The sequence below is a fragment of the Bombina bombina genome, chromosome 2 (genome assembly GCF_027579735.1).
Source record: "Bombina bombina isolate aBomBom1 chromosome 2, aBomBom1.pri, whole genome shotgun sequence".
Lineage (NCBI taxonomy): Eukaryota > Metazoa > Chordata > Amphibia > Anura > Bombinatoridae > Bombina > Bombina bombina.
The window spans coordinates 350,491,351-350,512,706 of NC_069500.1; positions in this window are offsets into that span (position 1 = coordinate 350,491,351).

Consider the following 21,356-nt stretch of genomic DNA (forward strand, 5'->3'; position numbering starts at 1 on the left):
CAGTCTGGATGTCCTCTTCTGCCCCATCGGATGAAGACTTCGGCCCGGCTGGGTGAACACGACTCAAGGTAGGGAGATCTTCAGGGGGGTAGTGTTAGGTTTATTTAAGGGGGGTTTGGGTTAGAGTAGGGGTATGTGGGTGGTGGGTTGTAATGTGGGGGGGGGGGTTGTGTTTTTTTTTACAGGCAAAAGAGCTGTTTTCTTTGGGGCATGCCCCGCAAAAGGCCCTGTTCAGGGCTGGTAAGGTAATAGAGCTGTTAACTTTTGTAATTTAGTATAGGGTAGGGCATTTTTTTTATTTTGGGGGGCTTTGTTATTTTATTAGGGGGCTTAGATTAGGTGTAATTAGTTTAAAATTCTTGTAATATTTTTTTATTTTTTGTAATTTAGTGGGGGGGGGTTGTACTTTAGTTTAGTTTTTTAATTGTATTTAATTGTAGGTACTTGTAGTTAATTTATTTAATGATAGTGTAGTGTTAGGTTTAATAGTAACTTAGGTTAGGATTTATTTTACAGGTAATTTTGTAATTATTTTAACTAGGTAGCTATTAAATAGTCAATATCTATTTAATAGCTATTGTACCTAGTTAAAATAAATACAAAGTTGCCTGTACAATAAATATAAATGCTAAAATAGCTACAATGTAACTATTAGTTATATTGCAGCTATATTAGGGTTTATTTTACAGGTAAGTCTTTAGTTTTATATAGGATTCATTTATTTAGTTAATTTAATGATAGTGTAGTGTTAGGTGTAATTGTAACTTAGGTTATGATTTATTTTACAGGTAAATTTGTATTTATTTTAGCTAGGTAGTTATTAAATAGTTATTAACTATTTAATAGCTATTGTACCTAGTTAAAATAAATACAAAGTTGCCTGTAAAATAAATATAAATCCTAAAATAGCTACAATGTAACTATTAGTTATATTGTAGCTATATTAATAGCTAGTAGGGGGCTTAGATTAGGTGTAATTAGTTTAAAATTATTGTAATATTTTATTATTTTTTGTAATTTAGTGTTTGTTTGTATTTTGGTACTTGTATGATGGATGGAAGACCTCTTCTTGCCCCGCTTGGATGAAGACTTCTGCCGGTCTGGATGTCCTCTTCTGCCCCATCGGATGAAGACTTCGGCCCGGCTGGGTGAACACGACTCAAGGTAGGGAGATCTTCAGGGGGGTAGTGTTAGGTTTATTTAAGGGGGGTTTGGGTTAGAGTAGGGGTATGTGGGTGGTGGGTTGTAATGTGGGGGGGGGATTGTGTTTTTTTTTTTACAGGCAAAAGAGCTGTTTTCTTTGGGGCATGCCCCGCAAAGGGCCCTGTTCAGGGCTGGTAAGGTAATAGAGCTGTTAACTTTTGTAATTTAGTATAGGGTAGGGCATTTTTTTTATTTTGGGGGGCTTTGTTATTTTATTAGGGGGCTTAGATTAGGTGTAATTAGTTTAAAATTCTTGTAATATTTTTTTATTTTTTGTAATTTAGTGTTTGTTTGTTTTTTGTAATTTAGTGGGGGGGTTTTGTACTTTAGTTTATTTAATTGTAGATAATTGTAGGTACTTGTAGTTAATTTATTTAATGATAGTGTAGTGTTAGGTTTAATAGTAACTTAGGTTAGGATTTATTTTACAGGTAATTTTGTAATTATTTTAACTAGGTAGCTGTTAATTAGTCAATAAATATTTAATAGCTTTTGTACCTAGTTAAAATAAATACAAAGTTGCCTGTAAAATAAATATAAATGCTAAAATAGCTACAATGTAACTATTAGTTATATTGCAGCTATATTAGAGTTTATTTTACAGGTAAGTATTTTGTTTTAAATATGATTCATTTATTTAGTTAATTTAATGACAGTGTAGTGTTAGGTGTTAGTGTAACTTAGGTTAGGATTTATTTTACAGGTAAATTTGTATTTATTTTAGCTAGGTAGTTATTAAATAGTTATTAACTATTTAATAACTATTGTACCTAGTTAAAATAAATACAAAGTTGCCTGTAAAATAAATATAAATCCTAAAATAGCTACAATGTAACTATTAGTTATATTGCAGCTATCTTAGGGTTTATTTTACAGGTAAGTCTTTAGTTTTAAATAGGATTCATTTATTTAACTATAGTAAACTTATTTCGTTTTATTTAAATTATATTTAAGTTAGGGGGTGTTAGGGTTAGGGTTAGATTTAGGTTTAGGGGTTAATAACCTTATTATAGTAGCGGCGACGATGGGGGCGGGAGATTAGGGGTTAATAATTGTAGGTAGGTGGCGGCGATGTTAGGGAGGGCAGATTAGGGGTTAATAAAATGTATTATAGTGTTTGCGAGGCGGGAGTGCGGCGGTTTAGGGGTTAATACATTTATTATAGTGGCGGCGATTTGCGGTCGGCAGATTAGGGGTTAATACTTGTAGTTAGATTGCGGCGACGTTGGGGGGAGGCAGATTAGGGTTTAATAACTATAATGTAGGGGTCGGCGGTGTTAGGGACAGCAGATTAGGGGTTAATAGCTATAATGTAGGCGGCGGCGATATCGGGTCGGCAGATTAGGGGTTAATACTTGTAGTTAGATTGCGGCGACGTTGGGGGAGGCAGATTAGGGGTTAATAACTATAATGTAGGGGTCGGCGGTGTTAGGGACAGCAGATTAGGGGTTAATAGCTATAATGTAGGCGGCGGCGATATCGGGTCGGCAGATTAGGGGTTAATACTTGTAGTTAGATTGCGGCGATGTTGGGGGAGGCAGATTAGGGGTTAATAACTATAATGTAGGGGTCGGCGGTGTTAGGGACAGCAGATTAGGGGTTAATAGCTATAATGTAGGCGGCGGCGATATCCGATCGGCAGATTAGGGGTTAAATAATGTTATTATAGGGTTTGCGATGTGGGGGGGCCTCGGTTTAGTGATTCATAGGTAGTTTATGGGTGTTAGTGACTTAGTGTACTAAATGGGTGTTAGTGTAGTAAAAACATACCGAATTTCGGAACGGAATAGAACCGAATTCAGCCGAATCCGAATAAATCCGAAACGAATTTATTCGGATCCGAATAAATCCGAAACGAATTTATTCAAATTTTGCCGAATCAGATTCGATCCGAAACGAAATTCTAAAAGTCCGAATCGATCCGAACCGAAAACGAACTGAATTTTTTAGCGGTGCACATGTCTACCTTGAAGTTTCGAAAGGCACGAAAATTAGACTGTTTGGCCCTTGATTTGGACCTATCCTGAGGAAGGGCATGACCTTTTCCTCCAGTGATATCAGCAATATCCCTTGAGCGGGAGTCAAAGGATCTGACACGTGGGGAGAGTTAGTCAGCATAACTTCCCCCTCGTCAGATTCCTCTGGTGATAAATTTTTTAAAGACAGAATATGATCTTTATTGCTTAAAGTGAAATCAGTACATTTGGTACACATTCTAAGAGGGGGCTCCACAATGGCTTTTAAACATAATGAACAAGGAGTTTCCTCTATGTCAGACATGTTTATACAGACTAGCAATGAGACTAGCAAGCTTGGAAAACACTTTAAATCAAGTTAACAAGCAAATATAATAAACGGTACTGTGCCTTTAAGAGAAACAAATTTTGTCAGAATTTGAAAAACAGTGAAAAAAGTCAGTAAATCAAATGACATTTTTACAGTGTGTATAATAAACTAACAGAGCATTGCACCCACTTGCAAATGGATGATTAACCCCTTAGTTCAAAAAACGGATAAAAAAAACAATATAGACGTTTTTTTAACAGTCACACCAAACTGCAACAGCCTTGCTGTGGGCCTACCTTCCCCAACAAACGATTTTGGAAAGCCTAAGAGCCCTTTAGAGATGTCCTATAGCATTCAGGGGACTCTTGGAGGAAACTGGATGTCTCAGTCTGTAAAAGTTTCTGCGCAAAAAAAGCGCTAAATTAGGCCCCTCCCACTCATAGTAACAAAGTGGAAAGCCTTTCTAGGCAAATTTAAGCCAGCCATGTGGAAAAAACTAGGCCCCAATAAAGTTTTATCACCAAAGTATATATAAAAACGTTTAAACATGCCAGCAAACGTTTTATATTGTAAATATAAAAGAGTATTACTTCAGAAAGTAAGCATGATACCAGTCGCTATTAAATCACTGTATTCAGGCTTACCTTACATAAATTTGGTATCAGCAGCATTTTCTAGCATTCACATCTTCTAGAAAAATCTTAACTGCACATACCTCATAGCAGGATAACCTGCACGCCATTCCCCCGCTGAAGCTATCCCTCTCTTCAGTCATGTGTGAGAACAGCAATGGATCTTAGTTACAACCTGCTAAGATCATAGAAATCACAGGCAGATTCTTCTATTTTCTGCCTGGAACAAAATAGTACAACTCCGGTACCATTTAAAAATAATACACTTTTGATTGAAGTAAAATAACAGCTACATTTCACCACTTCTCTCTTACTACCTCCATGTTTGTTGAGAGTTGCAAGAGAATGACTGGATATGGCAGTTAGGGGAGGAGCTATATAGACAGCTCTGCTGTGGGTATCCTCTTGCAACTTCCTGTTGGGAATGAGAATATCCCACAAGTAATGGATGATCCGTGGACTGGATACACCTTACAAGAGAAAACTGCATAATAAAAAGACAATACAATAACACCTACTGTGAATTTCAAATAAGCAGTAGATTATTTTTTCTGGGAAATGTATTTGTTTCCCCATTTTCCACCTGTATCATGCGACAGACATCAGCCAATCACAGACAAGTAAACGTATACCCTGTGACCTTGTGCACATGCTAAGTAGTTGCTGGTGCCTCAGACACAGCTAGATTATGAGTTTTGAGCGCTATAGGGATTTTAACGACCGCCACAAAAGCAGCGTAATTTCAACCCCTATAGCGATGCTATTACAAGTTTACAAAAAGCAGGCTTGTGCGGGCGATATGGTTGCATTGAGCTCCATACCTCACCCAAATACAAGCGCTGCTTTGACGTGCTGGTGCCCAATTTCCCCATAGACATAAAAAAAAAAGTCTAACACCTGCGATCGTGGAAACAAAAGCTCCGTAACGCAGCAACATTGATGTCTATGGGGAAAGAAAAAGTTAGGTTTAAACCTAACACCCTAACATAAAAACCATGTCATCCCTAATCTGCCGCCCCCGACATTGCGGCAACCTATATAATGTTATTAACCCCTAATCTGCGGCCCTTAACATCTTAAGCACCTAAATAAAACTATTAACCCCTAATCTTCCGCTCCCAATATCGCCGCCACCTACATACAGTTATTAACCCCTAATCTGCTGCCCCTAACATCGCCACTACCTAAATACACTTATTAACCCCTAATCTGCCACCCTTAACATCGCCGCCACCTACATTATAGTTATTAACCCCTAATTTGCCGCCCCCAATGTCGCCGCCACTATACTAAAGTTATTAACCTCTAAACCTCTGGCCTCCAACATCACGAACACTAAATAAATATATTAACCCCTAAACCTAACCCTAACACCCCATAACTTAAATATAATTCAATTAAATCTAAATGAACCATACAAATATTAACTAAATAATTCCTATTTAAAACTAAATACATACTTACCTGTAAAATAAAACCTAAGCTAGCTACAAAATAACTAATAGCTATATTGTAGCTATCTTAGGTTTTATTTTTATTTCACAGGTAAGTTTGTATTTATTTTAACTAGGTAGACTAGTTAGTAAATAGTTATTAACTATTTAATAACTACCTAGCTAAAATACAAAGTTACCTGTAAAATAAAACCTAAGCTGCCTTACACTAAAAACTAACATTACAATAAAATAAATTAAATGATTAAAATACAATTTTCTAAATTACAAAAAAAAACCCCACTAAATTAAAAAAACAACAACGAAATTATCAAAAATAAAAACGAATTACTCCTAATCTAATAGCCCTATCAAAATAAAAAAGCCCCCCAAAATAAAAAAACCCACTAGCCTACACTAAACTGCCCTTTCTTTCATGTAATTAGCAAGAGTCCATGAGCTAGTGACGTATGGGATATACATTCCTACCAGGAGGGGCAAAGTTTCCCAAACCTCAAAATGCCTATAAATACACCCCTCACCACACCCACAAATCAGTTTTACAAACTTTGCCTCCTGTGGAGGTGGTGAAGTAAGTTTGTTCTAGATTCTACGTTGATATGCGCTCCGCAGCAGGTTGGAGCCCGGTTTTCCTCTCAGCGTGCAGTGAATGTCAGAGGGATGTGAAGAGAGTATTGCCTATTTGAATTCAATGATCTCCTTCTACTCTGTTATCGGTCGTAGAGATTCATCTCTTACCTCCCTTTTCAGATCGACGCTATACTCTTATATATACCATTACCTCTACTGATTCTCGTTTCAGTACTGGTTTGGCTTTCTACTACATGTAGATGAGTGTCCTGGGGTAAGTAAGTCTTATTTTTGTGACACTCTAAGCTATGGTTGGGCACTTTTATATAAAGTTCTAAATATTTGTGTTTAAACATTTATTTGCCTTGATTCAGGATGTTCAATATTCCTTATTTCAGACAGTCAGTTTCATTATTTGGGATAATGCATTTGAATAATCAATTTTTTCTTACCTTAAAATTTGACTTTTTTCCCTGTGGGCTGTTAGGCTCGCGGGGGCTGAAAATGCTTCATTTTATTGCGTCATTCTTGGCGCGGACTTTTTTGGTGCAAAAAATTTTCTTTGTTATTTCCGGCGTCATACTTGTCACCGGAAGTTGCGTCATTTTTTACGTTTTTTGCGCCAAAAGTGTCGACGTTACCGGATGTGGCGTCATTTTTGGCGCTAAAAGCATTTAGGCGCCAAATAATGTGGGCGTCTTTTTTGGCGCTAAAAAATATGGGCGTCATTATTGTCTCCACATTATTTAAGTCTCATTGTTTATTTGCTTCTGGTTGCTAGAATCTTGTTCACTGGCATTTTTTCCCATTCCTGAAACTGTCATTTAAGGAATTTGATCAATTTTGCTTTATATGTTGTTTTTTCTATTACATATTGCAAGATGTCTCAGATTGACCCTGAATCAGAAGATACTTCTGGAAAATCGCTGCCTGATGCTGGATCTAGCAAAGTTAAGTGTATTTGCTGTAAACTTGTGGTATCTGTTCTTCCAGCTGTTGTTTGTAATGAATGTCATGACAAACTTGTTAATGCAGATAATATTTCCTTTAGTAATGTTACATTACCTGTTGCTGTTCCATCAACATCTAATACTCAGAGTGTTCCTGTTAACATAAGAGATTTTGTTTCTAAATCCATTAAGAAGGCTATGCCTGTTATTCCTTATGTCTGTTATTCCTCCTTCTAGTAAACATAAAAGGTCTTTTAAAACTTCTCATTTTTCAGATGATTTTTTAAATGAACATCATCATTCTGATTCTGATAATGATTCCTCTGGTTCAGAGGATTCTGTTTCAGAGGTTGATGCTGATAAATCTTCATATTTATTCAAAATGGAATGTATTCGTTCTTTACTTAAAAAAGTCTTAATTGCATTAGAAATAGAGGAATCTGGTCCTCTTGATACTAAATCTAAACGTTTAAATAAGGTTTTTAAATCTCCTGTAGTTATTCCAGAAGTTTTTCCTGTCCCTGATACTATTTCTGAAGTAATTTCCAGGGAATGGAATAATTTGGGTAATTCATTTACTCCTTCTAAACGTTTTAAGCAATTATATCCTGTGCCATCTGACAGATTAGAGTTTTTGGACAAAATCCCTAAGGTTGATGGGGCTATCTCTACTCTTGCTAAACGTACTACTATTCCTACGGCAGATAGTACTTCCTTTAAGGATCCTTTAGATAGGAAAATTGAATCCTTTCTAAGAAAAGCTTACTTATGTTCAGGTAATCTTCTTAGACCTGCTATATCTTTAGCGGATGTTGCTGCAGCTTCAACTTTTTGGTTGGAAGCTTTAGTGCAACAAGTAACAGATCATAATTCTCATAGCATTGTTAATCTTCTTCAACATGCTAATAATTTTATTTGTGATGCCATCTTTGATATCATTAGGGTTTATGGCTTAAAACTTGGAATGCTGATATGTCTTCCAAGTCAACTTTGCTTTCCCTTTCTTTCCAGGGTAATAAATTATTTGGTTCACAGTTGGATTCTATTATTTCAACTGTTACTGGGGGGAAAGGAACTTTTTTACCACAGGATAAAAAATCTAAAGGAAAATTCAGGTCTACTAATCGTTTTCGTTCCTTTCGTCTCTTCCCCTACAGGAGCGGTATCAGTTTGGAAACCATCTCCAGTCTGGAATAAATCCAAGCCTTTTAGAAAGCCAAAGCCAGCTCCCAAGTCAACATGAAGGTGCGGCCCTCATTCCAGCCCAGCTGGTAGGGGGCAGATTACGATTTTTCAAAGAAATTTGGATCAATTCGATTCACAATCTTTGGATTCAGAACATTGTTTCACAAGGGTACAGAATAGGCTTCAAGATAAGGCCTCCTGCAAGAAGATTTTTTCTTTCCCGTGTCCCAGTAAATCCAGTGAAGGCTCATGCATTTCTGAAATGTGTTTCAGATCTAGAGTTGGCTGGAGTAATTATGCCAGTTCCAGTTCTGGAACAGGGGCTGGGGTTTTACTCAAATCTCTTCATTGTACCAAAGAAGGAGAATTCCTTCAGACCAGTTCTGGATTTAAAAATATTGAATCATTATATAAGGATACCAACATTCAAAATGGTAACTATAAGGACTATTCTGCCTTTTGTTCAGCAAGGGCATTATATGTCCACAATAGATTTACAGGATGCATATCTGCATATTCCGATTCATCCAGATCACTATCAGTTTCTGAGATTCTCTTTCCTAGATAAGCATTACCAGTTTGTGGCTCTGCCGTTTGGCCTAGCAACAGCTCCAAGGATTTTTACAAAGGTTCTCGGTGCCCTTCTGTCTGTAATCAGAGAACAGGGTATTGTGGTATTTCCTTATTTGGACGATATCTTGGTACTTGCTCAGTCTTCACATTTAGCAGAATCTAATACGAATCGACTTGTATTGTTTCTTCGAGAACATGGTTGGAGGATCAATTTACCAAAAAGTTCATTGATTCCTCAGACAAGGGTAACCTTTTTAGGTTTCCAGACAGATTCAGTGTCCATGACTCTGTCTCTGACAGACAAGAGACGTCTAAAATTGGTTTCAGCTTGTCGAAACCTTCAGTCTCAATCATTCCCTTCGGTAGCCTTATGCATGGAAATTCTAGGTCTTATGACTGCTGCATCGGACGTGATCCCCTTTGCTCGTTTTCACATGCGACCTCTTCAGCTCTGTATGCTGAACCAGTGGTGCAGGGATTATACAAAGATATCTCAATTAATATCTTTAAAACCGATTGTACGACACTCTCTGACGTGGTGGACAGACCACCATCGTTTAGTTCAGGGGGCTTCTTTTGTTCTTCCGACCTGGACTGTGATTTCAACAGATGCAAGTCTGACAGGTTGGGGAGCTGTTTGGGGGTCTCTGACAGCACAAGAGGTTTGGGAATCTCAGGAGGTGAGATTACCAATCAACATTTTGGAACTCCGTGCAATTTTCAGATCTCTTCAGTCATGGCCTCTTCTAAAGAGAGAGTCGTTCATTTGTTTTCAGACGGACAATGTCACAACCGTGGCATATGTCAATCATCAAGGAGGGACTCACAGTCCTCTGGCTATGAAAGAAGTATCTCGAATACTGGTATGGGCGGAATCCAGCTCCTGTCTAATTTCTGCGGTTCATATCCCAGGTATAGACAATTGGGAAGCGGATTATCTCAGTCGCCAAATGTTACATCCGGGCGAATGGTCTCTTCACCCAGAGGTATTTCTTCAGATTGTTCAAATGTGGGGACTTCCAGAAATAGATCTGATGGCTTCTCATCTAAACAAGAAACTTCCCAGGTATCTGTCCAGATCCAAGGATCCTCAGGCGGAGGCAGTGGATGCATTGTCACTTCCTTGGAAGTATCATCCTGCCTATATCTTTCCGCCTCTAGTTCTTCTTCCAAGAGTGATTTCCAAGATTCTAAAGGAGTGCTCGTTTGTTCTGCTGGTGGCTCCAGCATGGCCTCACAGGTTTTGGTATGCGGATCTTGTCCGGATGGCCACTTGCCAACCATGGACTCTTCCGTTAAGACCAGACCTTCTATTGCAAGGTCCTTTTTTCCATCAGGATCTCAAATCCTTAAATTTGAAGGTATGGAGATTAAACGCTTGATTCTCAGTCATAGAGGTTTCTCTGACTCTGTGATTAATACTATGTTACAGGCTCGTAAATCTGTATCTAGGAAGATATATTATCGAGTCTGGAAGATTTACATTTCTTGGTGTTTTTCTCATCATTTTTCTTAGCATTCTTTTAGAATTCCTAGAATTTTACAGTTTCTTCAGGATGGTTTGGATAAAGGTTTGTCTGCAAGTTCCTTGAAAGGACAAATCTCTGCTCTTTCTGTTCTTTTCCACAGAAAGATTGCTAGTCTTCCTGATATTCATTGTTTTGTACAAAACCTGTTATTAAGTCAATTTCTCCTACTTGGAGTTTGAATTTGGTTCTGGGGGCTCTTCAAGCTCCTCCATTTGAACCTATGCATTCGCTGGACATTAAATTACTTTCTTGGAAAGTTTTGTTTCTTTTGGCCATCTCTTCTGCTAGAAGAGTTTCTGAATTATCTGCTCTTTCTTGTGAGTCTCCTTTTCTGATTTTTTATCAGGATAAGGCGGTGTTGCGAACTTCTTTTACATTTTTACCTAAGGTTGTGAATTCTAACAACATTAGTAGAGAAATTGTGGTTCCTTCATTGTGTCCTAATCCTAAGAATTCTAAGGAAAGATTGTTGCATTATTTGGATGTAGTTAGAGCTTTGAAATATTATGTTGAAGCTACTAAAAATTTCCGAAAGACTTCTAGTCTATTTGTTATCTTTTCCGGTTCTAGGAAAGGTCAGAAGGCCTCTGCCATTTCTTTGGCGTCTTGGTTAAAGTCTTTGATTCATCACGCTTATGTCGAGTCGGGTAAAACTCCAGATTTGCAAAGCAGCAACTTGGTCTTCTTTGCATACTTTTACTAAATTCTACCATTTTGATGTGTTTTCTTCTTCTGAAGCAGTTTTTGGTAGAAAAGTACTTCAGACAGCTGTTTCAGTTTGATTTTTCTGCTTATAATTTCAGTTTTTTTCATTATAAGATTTAAACTTTGTTTTGGGTGTGGATTATTTTCAGCAGAATTGGCTGTCTTTATTTTATCCCTCCCTCTCTAGTGACTCTTGCGTGGAAGATCCACATCTTGGGTATTCATTATCCCATACGTCACTAGCTCATGGACTCTTGCTAATTACATGAAAGAAAACATAATTTATGTAAGAACTTACCTGATAAATTCATTTCTTTCATATTAGCAAGAGTCCATGAGGCCCACCCTTTTTTGTGGTGGTTATGATTTTTTTGTATAAAGCACAATTATTCCAATTCCTTATTTTTTTATGCTTTCGCACTTTTTTCTTATCACCCCACTTCTTGGCTATGCGTTAAACTGATTTGTGGGTGTGGTGAGGGGTGTATTTATAGGCATTTTGAGGTTTGGGAAACTTTGCCCCTCCTGGTAGGAATGTATATCCCATACGTCACTAGCTCATGGACTCTTGCTAATATGAAAGAAATGAATTTATCAGGTAAGTTCTTACATAAATTATGTTTTTGCGGGGCATTGCCCTAAAGAAATCAGCTTTTTCCTGTAAAAAAATACAAACACCCCTCAACAGTAAGACCCACCACCCAACCAACCAACCTCCCTAAATAAAAACCTTTCTAAATAAACCTAAGCTAACCATTGGAAAAAAAGATGGGTTGGTAGTAAGGGCGCTCAAAGCTTAAGATATCTCTAAAGGTTATTTAAATGGGTTATCCACATGTATACAAAATTTATAAAAAACTGTTAATAAACTGTACAAATGTGAGTAATAAGTATTAAAATATTTATTGCCTAAGAACAAATTGTACTAAAATTAGGGACGTCTCCCTCAGTGTATTATATGTTAAAATATAAAAATATAGAAATGTATAGATAAATTCTGCAAAGTGATAATAACACAGAAAATTAGCTGCAAAGCGTTAAACACAATAGTAGTGGTTACAGTTACAATGGTACATGTTTCTCAAATGACATAAAAACATATGCAATAAAAAGCAAATATTAAGAACTCTGTTTTGAACTTCATATGAGGTTATAGTTCATAAAGGAGTACAAAGCATTTAAGAAGGTAATGTTCGGTTCAAGTTTCAGTCACTGACTGCTTTCACTTAACTCTCATATAGAGTATTATTCCGGTTGAACAGTATAAGATTAGTACCTTAATTTTCCATGATCCTGGAGGGGAGATATCCCGTGTGTGTTGCGGTCTGGTTTCCCGTGAGTTCACCCCTCGTGACTTTGGCGTCTGACATCACGGATGACACTACGGGGGCTCGTCCTAGCCAACCAACCGATTATGTTAGATTTTCGTAGGGGAAAGGAATCCGCTCCTCCACTCCTTGTTGTGATGGAAACTTTCAAGATAATACTGTGTGTTCTTCGCCTTGCACGATTTCCCCATAGGAATCAACAGGGAGAGCAGGCTGAAAAAAAGTCTAACACCTGCAAAAAAGCAACGTAAAACTCTCTAACGCAGCCCCTTTGATTCCTATGGGGAAATAAAAGTTATGTCTACACCTAACACGAACCCCGAGTCTAAACACCCCTAATCTTACACTTATTAACCCTAATCTGCCGCCCTCGACATAGCCGACACCTGCATTATATTATTAACCCCTAATCTGCCGCTCCGGACACCGCAGCCACCTACATTATACTTATGAACCCCTAATCTGCTGCCCCCAACATCGCCGACACCTACATTATATTTATTAACCCCTAATCTTCCGCCCTCAATGTCGCCGCCACCTACCTACACTTATTAACCCCTAATCTGCCGTCCCAAAATAAACATATTAACCCCTAAACCGCCGCACTCCCGCCTCGCAAACATTAGTTAAATATTATTAACCCCTAATCTGCCGGCCCTAACATCGCCGCCACCTACCTACATTTATTAACCCCTATTCTGCCGCCCCCAACATCGCTGCCATTATATTAAAGTTATTAACCCCTAAACCTAAGTCTAACCCTAAACCTAACACCCCCTAACTTAAATATAATTTAAATAAATCTAAATAAATATTCCTATCATTAACTAAATTATTCCTATTTAAAACTAAATACTTACCTTATAAAATAAACCCTAAGCTAGCTACAATATAACTAATAGTTACATTGTAGTCAGTTTAGGATTTATTTTTATTTTGCAGGCAAGTTTCTATTTATTTTAACTAGGTAGAATAGTTATTAAATAGCTATTAACTATTTAATAACTACCTAGCTAAAATAAATACAACCTAACCTAAGTTACACTAACACCTAACACTACACTACAATTAAATAAATTCCCTACATTAAATACAATTAAATAAATTAAATTAGCTAAAGTACAAAAAACACACTAAATTACAGAAAATAATAAACAAATTACAGATATTTAAACTAATTACACCTAATCTAATAGCCCTATTAAAATAAAAAGCCCCCAAAAATAAAAAAACCCTAGCCTAAACTAAACTATCAGTAGCTCTTAAAAGGGCCTTTTGCGAGGCATTGCTCCAAAGTAATCAGCTCTTTTACCTGTAAAAAAAATACAAACAAACCCCCAACAGTAAAACCCACCACCCACACAACCAACCCCCCAAATAAAATACTAGCTAAAAAAAACTAAGCTCCCCATTGCCCTGAAAAGGGCATTTGGAAGGGCATTGCCCTTAAAAGGGCAGTCAGCTCTTTTGCCGCCCAAACCCTAATCTAAAAAATAAAACCCACCTAATACAACCTTAAAACCCCCCACCCTGAAGATCGACTTACCGGGAGACTTCTTCATCCAATCCGGGGGAAGTGGTCCTCCAGACGGGCAGAAGTCTTCATCCAAGCCGGGCAGAAGTGGTCCTCCAGACGGGCAGAAGTCTTCATCCAGACGGCATCTTCTATCTTCATCCGACGACTAAAACAGAATGAAGGTACCTTTAAGTTAGGTTTTTTTAGATAGTATTTTATTTGGGGGTTAGTTGTGTGGGTGGTGGGTTTTACTGTTGGGGGGTTGTTTGTATTTTTTTTTACATGTAAAAGAGCTGATTACTTTGGGGCAATGCCCCGCAAAAGGCCCTTTTAAGGGCTATTGATAGTTTAGTTTAAGCTAGGTGTTTTTTTTTATTTTGGGGGGGCTTTTTTATTTTAATAGGGCTATTAGATTAGGTGTAATTAGTTTAAATTTCTATAATTTAGTGTGGTTTTTTTTGTACTTTAGCTAATTTAATTTAGGTAATTGTATTTAATTTAGTTAATTATAGTGTAGTGTTAGGTGTTAGTGTAACTTAGGTTAGGTTTTATTTTACAGGTAAATTTGTCTTTATTTTAGCTAGGTAGTTATTAAATAGTTAATAACTATTTAAAAACTATTCTACCTAGTTAAAATAAATACAAACTTGCCTGTAAAATAAAAATAAACCCTAAGCTAACTACAATGTAACTATTAGTTATATTGTAGCTATCTTAGGGTTTATTTTACAGGTAAGTATTAAGTTTTAAATAGGAATAATTTAGTTAATGATAGGAATATTTATTTAAATTATATTTAAAGTTAGGGGGTGTTAGGTTTAGGGTTAGACTTAGGTTTAGGGGTTAATAACTTTAATATAGTGGCAGCGACGTTGGTGCAGCAGATTAGGGGTTAATAAATGTAGCTAGGTGGCGGCGATGTAAGGGACGGCAGATTAGGGGTTAATAAAATGCAACTAATGTCTGCGAGGCGGGAGTGTGGCGGTTTAGGGGTTAATATGTTTATTATAGTGGCGGCGACGTTGGGGGCGGCATATTAGGGGTTTATAAGTGTAGGTAAGTGGCGGTGACAGATTAGGGGTTAATAAATATAATGTAGGTGTCGGCGATGTTAGGGTCAGCAGATTAGGGGTTCATACATATAATGTAGGTGGCGGCGGTGTCTGGAGCAGCAGATTAGGGGTTAAAATTATTATTTTAGTATTTGCGATGCGGGAGGGCCTCGGTTTAGGCGTTAATAGGTAGTTTATGGGTGTTAGTGTACTTTTTAGCACTTTAGTTATGAGTTTTATGACTTTTATTGACTTTTAAATGCGTTAGGACGCTTAACAGGGTAGGGTGTACCGCTCACTTTTTGGCCTCCCAGGACAGACTCGTAATATCAGAGCTATGGAAGTCCCATAGAAAAAAGACTTTACGAAGTTTACGTAAGTCATTTTGCGGTAAGGCCAAAGAAGTGTGCGGTGCCCCTAAACCTGCAAGACTCGTAATACCAGCGGGCGTAAAAAAGCAGCGTTAGGACCTCTTAACGCTGCTTTTATACCCTAACGCACAACTCGTAATCTAGCCGTATGACTTTGCAAAATTTGATAATGGAAGTAAATTGAAAAGTGTCTTAAAACTGCATGCTCTATATGAATCCTAAAAGTTTATCAAACCAAACACCAATGTTTAGCAATGCATGCCTATGTTTTCCAATACGAATTAGGAATTGAAAATTAAAATATTTAGTTAAATATTTTTACACATTATCTTACACTTTATGCAGAACACAAATAGGAATACAGGTACATTTAAAATTGCCTTAACTGCTTATTTTAAATAGGAATGGAAATTTATTCTGAGAACACATGCCTTGAGGCCGATTTATGAAGGTCTTGCGGACCTGATCCGACAGTGCGGATCAGGTCCGCAAGACCTTGTTGAATGAGGAGAGCAATATGCTCTCCGTATTCAGCATTGCACTAGCAGCTCACAAGAGCTGCTGGTGCAACGCCGCCCCCTGCAGACTCACGGCCAAAAAAGTCACTATCCGTACTCCATATACAACCTGCTCGTCAGAGCAGGCGGGCAGGGTTATGGAGCAGCAGTCTTTACACAGGCCCTAAAGCTCCGTACGGAGCTTGATAAATGGGCCTCATGGTCTTTACCCCTCTTTAATCTTTCTTGGTGTACAAAAATATATTTAAAAAAAACATGGTATAAAGATTGCTCATCAATTGTCAACTTGTAACAACAAATGTGGCTAGCTGATGCAACCAGGTAGTTGTTATTGTGCAAACACTTCAGCACTGGAATGTAGAGAAAGCTGTTTTTGTTTGTTTTTATTTTTAATCTTTTATTGAGGTTTTTTTTAGCAATGACAACATATAATATATGTCCATACACAATAATAACAAATGTACAAGTTATAACTGGAGGATTAAGAAAAATATGCACATAAAATACAGTCAACAAGTGAAATAATGTGCTATCAGAGAAGGCTATGAGTTTATAAACATACCTTTACAATGCAATGGACATATCGAAACAATTGTGGCAAATATATTGGTATGAAACCTAATTTTTATGTTATAATTTCCTATTAATTCTTAAGAGGTCACTCTTGGACACAAGCAAACTTATGAATCTAAGGAGGGGAGAACTAGCAACTGAAATAGTTATGTTCCAAGCAACGGGCCTCTTTTGGACCCTAGATATAGATGAAACCAGTGTTTAGCTAATAGGAAAAAGAAAAGAGCTTGTTCTAAAGAAGAAAATTTATGCTTACCTGATAAATGTATTTATTTTTTTACACAAGTCCACGGATCATTTAATTACTAGTGGGAATATCACTCCTGCCCAGCAGGAGGCGACAAAGAGCACCACAGCAAAGCTGTTAAATATCACCTCCCTTCCCTCCTACTCCAGTCATTCGACCGAAGTATAGGAGAGAAAGGAAGTAACAAGGTGCAGGGCGGGCCGTGGACTCATCGTATCAAAAAAGAAATACATTTATCTGGTAAGCATAAATTTTCTTTTCTTTTTAATGACACGATGAGTCCACGGATCATCTAATTACTAATGGGAATCTATACCCAAGCTAGAGGACACAGATGATTAGGGAGGGATAAGACAGGGAACCTAAACGGAAGCCACCACTGCTTGAAGAGCCTTTCTCCCAAAAGTGTCCTCAGCCGAGGCATAAGTGTCAAACTTATAGAATTTTGAAAAAGTGTGAAGAGAGGACCAAGTTGCAGCCTTGCAAATCTGTTCCCAAAAGCTTAATTTCTTTCATGTAATTAACAAGAGTCCATGAGCTAGTGACGTATGGGATATACATTCCTACCAGGAGGGGCAAAGTTTCCCAAACCTTAAAATGCCTATAAATACACCCCTCACCACACCCACAAATCAGTTTTACAAACTTTGCCTCCAAGGGAGGTGGTGAAGTAAGTTTGTGCTAGATTCTACGTTGATATGCGCTCCGCAGCAAGTTGGAGCCCGGTTTTCCTCTCAGCGTGCAGTGAATGTCAGAGGGATGTGAAGAGAGTATTGCCTATTGAATGCAGTGATCTCCTTCTACGGGGTCTATTTCATAAGGTTCTCTGTTATCGGTCGTAGAGATTCATCTCTTACCTCCCTTTTCAGATCGACGATATACTCTTATATTTACCATTTCCTCTACTGATTCTCGTTTCAGTACTGGTTTGGCTTTCTACAAACATGTAGATGAGTGTCCTGGGGTAAGTAAGTCTTATTTTCTGTGACACTCTAAGCTATGGTTGGGCACTTTATTTATAAAGTTCTAAATATATGTATTCAAACATTTATTTGCCTTGACTCAGAATGTTCAACTTTCCTTATTTCCAGACAGTCAGTTTCATATTTGGGATTATGCATTGAATTATCATATTTTTTCTTACCTCAAAAATTTGACTTTTTTCCCTGTGGGCTGTTAGGCTCGCGGGGGCTGAAAATGCTTCATTTTATTGCGTCATTCTTGGCGCGGACTTTTTTGGCGCAAAAATTCTTTTCCGTTTCCGGCGTCATACGTGTCGCCGGAAGTTGCGTCATTTTTTGACGTTATTTTGCGTCAAAGATGTCGGCGTTCCGGATGTGGCGTCATTTTTGGCGCCAAAAACATTTTAGGCGCCAAATAATGTGGGCGTCTTTTTTGGCGCTAAAAAATATGGGCGTCATTTTTGTCTCCACATTATTTAAGTCTCTTTATTTATTGCTTCTGGTTGCTAGAAGCTTGTTCACTGGCATTTTTTTCCCATTCCTGAAACTGTCATTTAAGGAATTTGATCAATTTTGCTTTATATGTTGTTTTTTTCTTTTACATATTGCAAGATGTTCCACGTTGCAACTGAGTCAGAAGATACTACAGGAAAATCACTGCACAGTGCTGGAGCTACCAAGCTAAGTCTGCTATAAACTTTTGGTATCTGTTTCTCCAGCTGTTATTTGTATTGCATGTCATGTCAAACTTATTAATGCAGATAAAATTTCCTTTAGTACTATTACATTACCTGTTGCTGTCCGTCAACATCTAATTTTCAGAGTGTTCCTGATAACATAAGAGATTTTATTTTTTAAATCCATTAAGAAGGCTATGTCTGTTATTTCTCCTTCTAGTATACATAAAAGTCTTTTAAAACTTCTCTTTTTTTTTCAGATGAATTTTTAAATGAACATCATCATTCTGATACTGATAATGGTTCTTCTGGTTCAGAGGTTTCTGTCTCAGAGGTTGATGCTGATAAATCTTTGTATTTGTTCAAGATGGAATTTATTCGTTCTTTACTTAAAGAAGTGTTATTTGCATTAGAAATAGAGGATTCTGGTCCTCTTGATACTAAATGTAAACGTTTAAATAAGGTTTTTAAATCTCCTGTAGTTATTCCAGAAGTGTTTTATCTCCCTGATGCTATTTCTGAAGTAATTTCCAGGGAATGGAATAATTTGGGTAATTTATTTACTCCTTCTAGACGTTTAAGCAAATTATATCCTGTGCCATCTGACAGATTAGAGTTTTTTGGGACAAAAATCCCTAAGGTTATGGGGCTGTCTCTACTCCTGCTAATGTACTACTATTCCTATGGCAGATAGTACTTCATTTAAGGATCCTTTAGATAGGAAAATTGAATCTTTTCTAAGAAAAGCTTACTTATGTTCAGGTAATCTTCTTAGACCTGCTATATTTTTAGCGGATGTTGCTGCAGCTTCAACTTTTTGGTTAGAAGCTTTAGCGCAACAGGTAACAGATCATAATTTTATAGCATTATTATTATTCTATAACATGCTAATAATTTTATTGGTGATACCATCTTTTGATATCATTAGAGTTGATGTCAGGTATATGTCTCTAGCTATTTTAGCTAGAAAAGCTTTATGGATTAAACTTGGAATGCTGACATGTCTTCTAAGTCAACTTTGCTTTCCCTTTCTTTCCAGGGTAAATAATCATTTCGTTCCTTTCCTCACAACAAGGAACAAAAGCCTGATCCTTCATCCTCAGGAGCGGTATCAGTTTGGAAACTATTTCCAGTTTGGAATATATCCAAGCCTTATAGAAACCTATAGTCAGCTCCTAAGTACCTATGAAGGTGCGGCCCTTATTCCAGCTCAGCTGGTATGGGGCAGATTACGTTTTCTTCAAAGAAATTTGGATCAATTCCGTTCTTAATCTCTGGTTTCAGAAACATTGTTTCAGAAAGGTACAGAATTGGCTTCAAGTTAAGGCCTCCTGCTAAGAGATTCTTTTCTTTCCCGTGTCCCAGTTGACACAGCAAGGCTCAGCATTTCTGAAATGTGTTTCAGATCTAGAGTTGGCTGGAGTATTTATGCCAGTTCCAGTTCTGGAACAGGGGCTGGGGTTTTATTTTATCTCTTCATTGTACCAAAGAAGGTCAATTCCTTCAGACCAGTTCTGGATCTATCATTATTGAATCGTTATGTTAGGATACCAACATTCAAGATGGTTACTGTAGGACTATCCTGCCTTTTGTTTAGCAAGGGCATTATATGTCTACAATAGATTTACAGGATGTGTATCTGCATATTCCGATTCATCCAGATCACTTTTAGTGTCTGAGATTCTCTTTTTAGACAAGCATTACCAGTTTTGTGGCTCTACTGTTTGGTCTAGCCTCAGTTCCAAGAATTTTTTTCAAAGGTTCTCGGTGCCCTTCTTCTGTAATCAGAGAATAGGGTTTTGGTATTTCCTTATTTGGACGATATCTTGGTACTTGCTCAGTCTTCTCATTTTCGAAGAATCTCATACGAATCGACTTGTGTTGTTTCTTCAAGTTCATGGTTGGAGGATCAATTTACCATTCAGTTCATTGATTCCTCAGACAAGGGTAACCTTTTTAGGTTTCTAGATAAATTCAGTGTCTATGACTCTGTCCTTGTCAGACAAGAGAAGTTTAACATTGATATCAGCTTGTCAAAACCTTCAGTCACAATCATTCCCTTTGGTAGCCTTATGCATGGAAATGTTGGGTCTTAGGACTGCCGCATCAGATGCGATCTCCTTTGCTCGTTTTCACATGCGACCTCTTCAGCTCTGTATGCTGAACCAATGGTGCAGGGATTACTCAAAGATATCTCAATTAATATCTTTAAACCGATTTTACGACACTCTCTGACATGGTGGACAGATCACCATCGTTTAGTTCAGGGGGCTTCTTTGTTCTTCCGACCTGGACTATAATCTCAACAGATTCAAGTCTTACAGGTTGGGGAGCTGTGTGGGGGTCTCTGACGGCACAAGGGGTTTGGGAATCTCAGGAGGTGAGATTTCCGATCAATATTTTGGAACTCCGTGTAATTTTCAGAGCTCTTCAGTCTTGGCCTCTTCTGAAGAGAGAGTTGTTCATTGTTTTCAGATAAGACAATGTCACAACTGTGGCATACATCAATCATCAAGGAGGGACTCACAGTCCTCTGGCTATGAAAGAAGTATCTCGAATTTTGGTTTGGGCGGAATCCAGCTCCTGTCTAATCTCTGCGGTTTATATCCCAGGTATGGACAATTGGAAAGCGGATTATCTCAGTCGCCAAACGTTGCATCCGGGCGAATGGTCTCTTCACCCAGAGGTATTTCTTCAGATTGTTCAAATGTGGGAACTTCCAGAAATAGATCTGATGGCTTCTCATCTAAACAAGAAACTTCCCAGGTATCTGTCTAGATCTCGGGATCTTCAGGCGGAGGCAGTGGATGCATTTTCACTTCCTTGGAAGTATCATCCTGCCTATATCTTTCCGCCTCTAGTTCTTCTTCCAAGAGTAATCTCCAAGATTCTGAAGGAATGCTCGTTTGTTCTGCTGGTAGCTCCGGCATGGCCTCACAGGTTTTGGTATGCGGATCTTGTCCGGATGGCCTCTTGCCAACCGTGGACTCTTCCGTTAAGACCAGACCTTTTGTCTCAAGGTCCT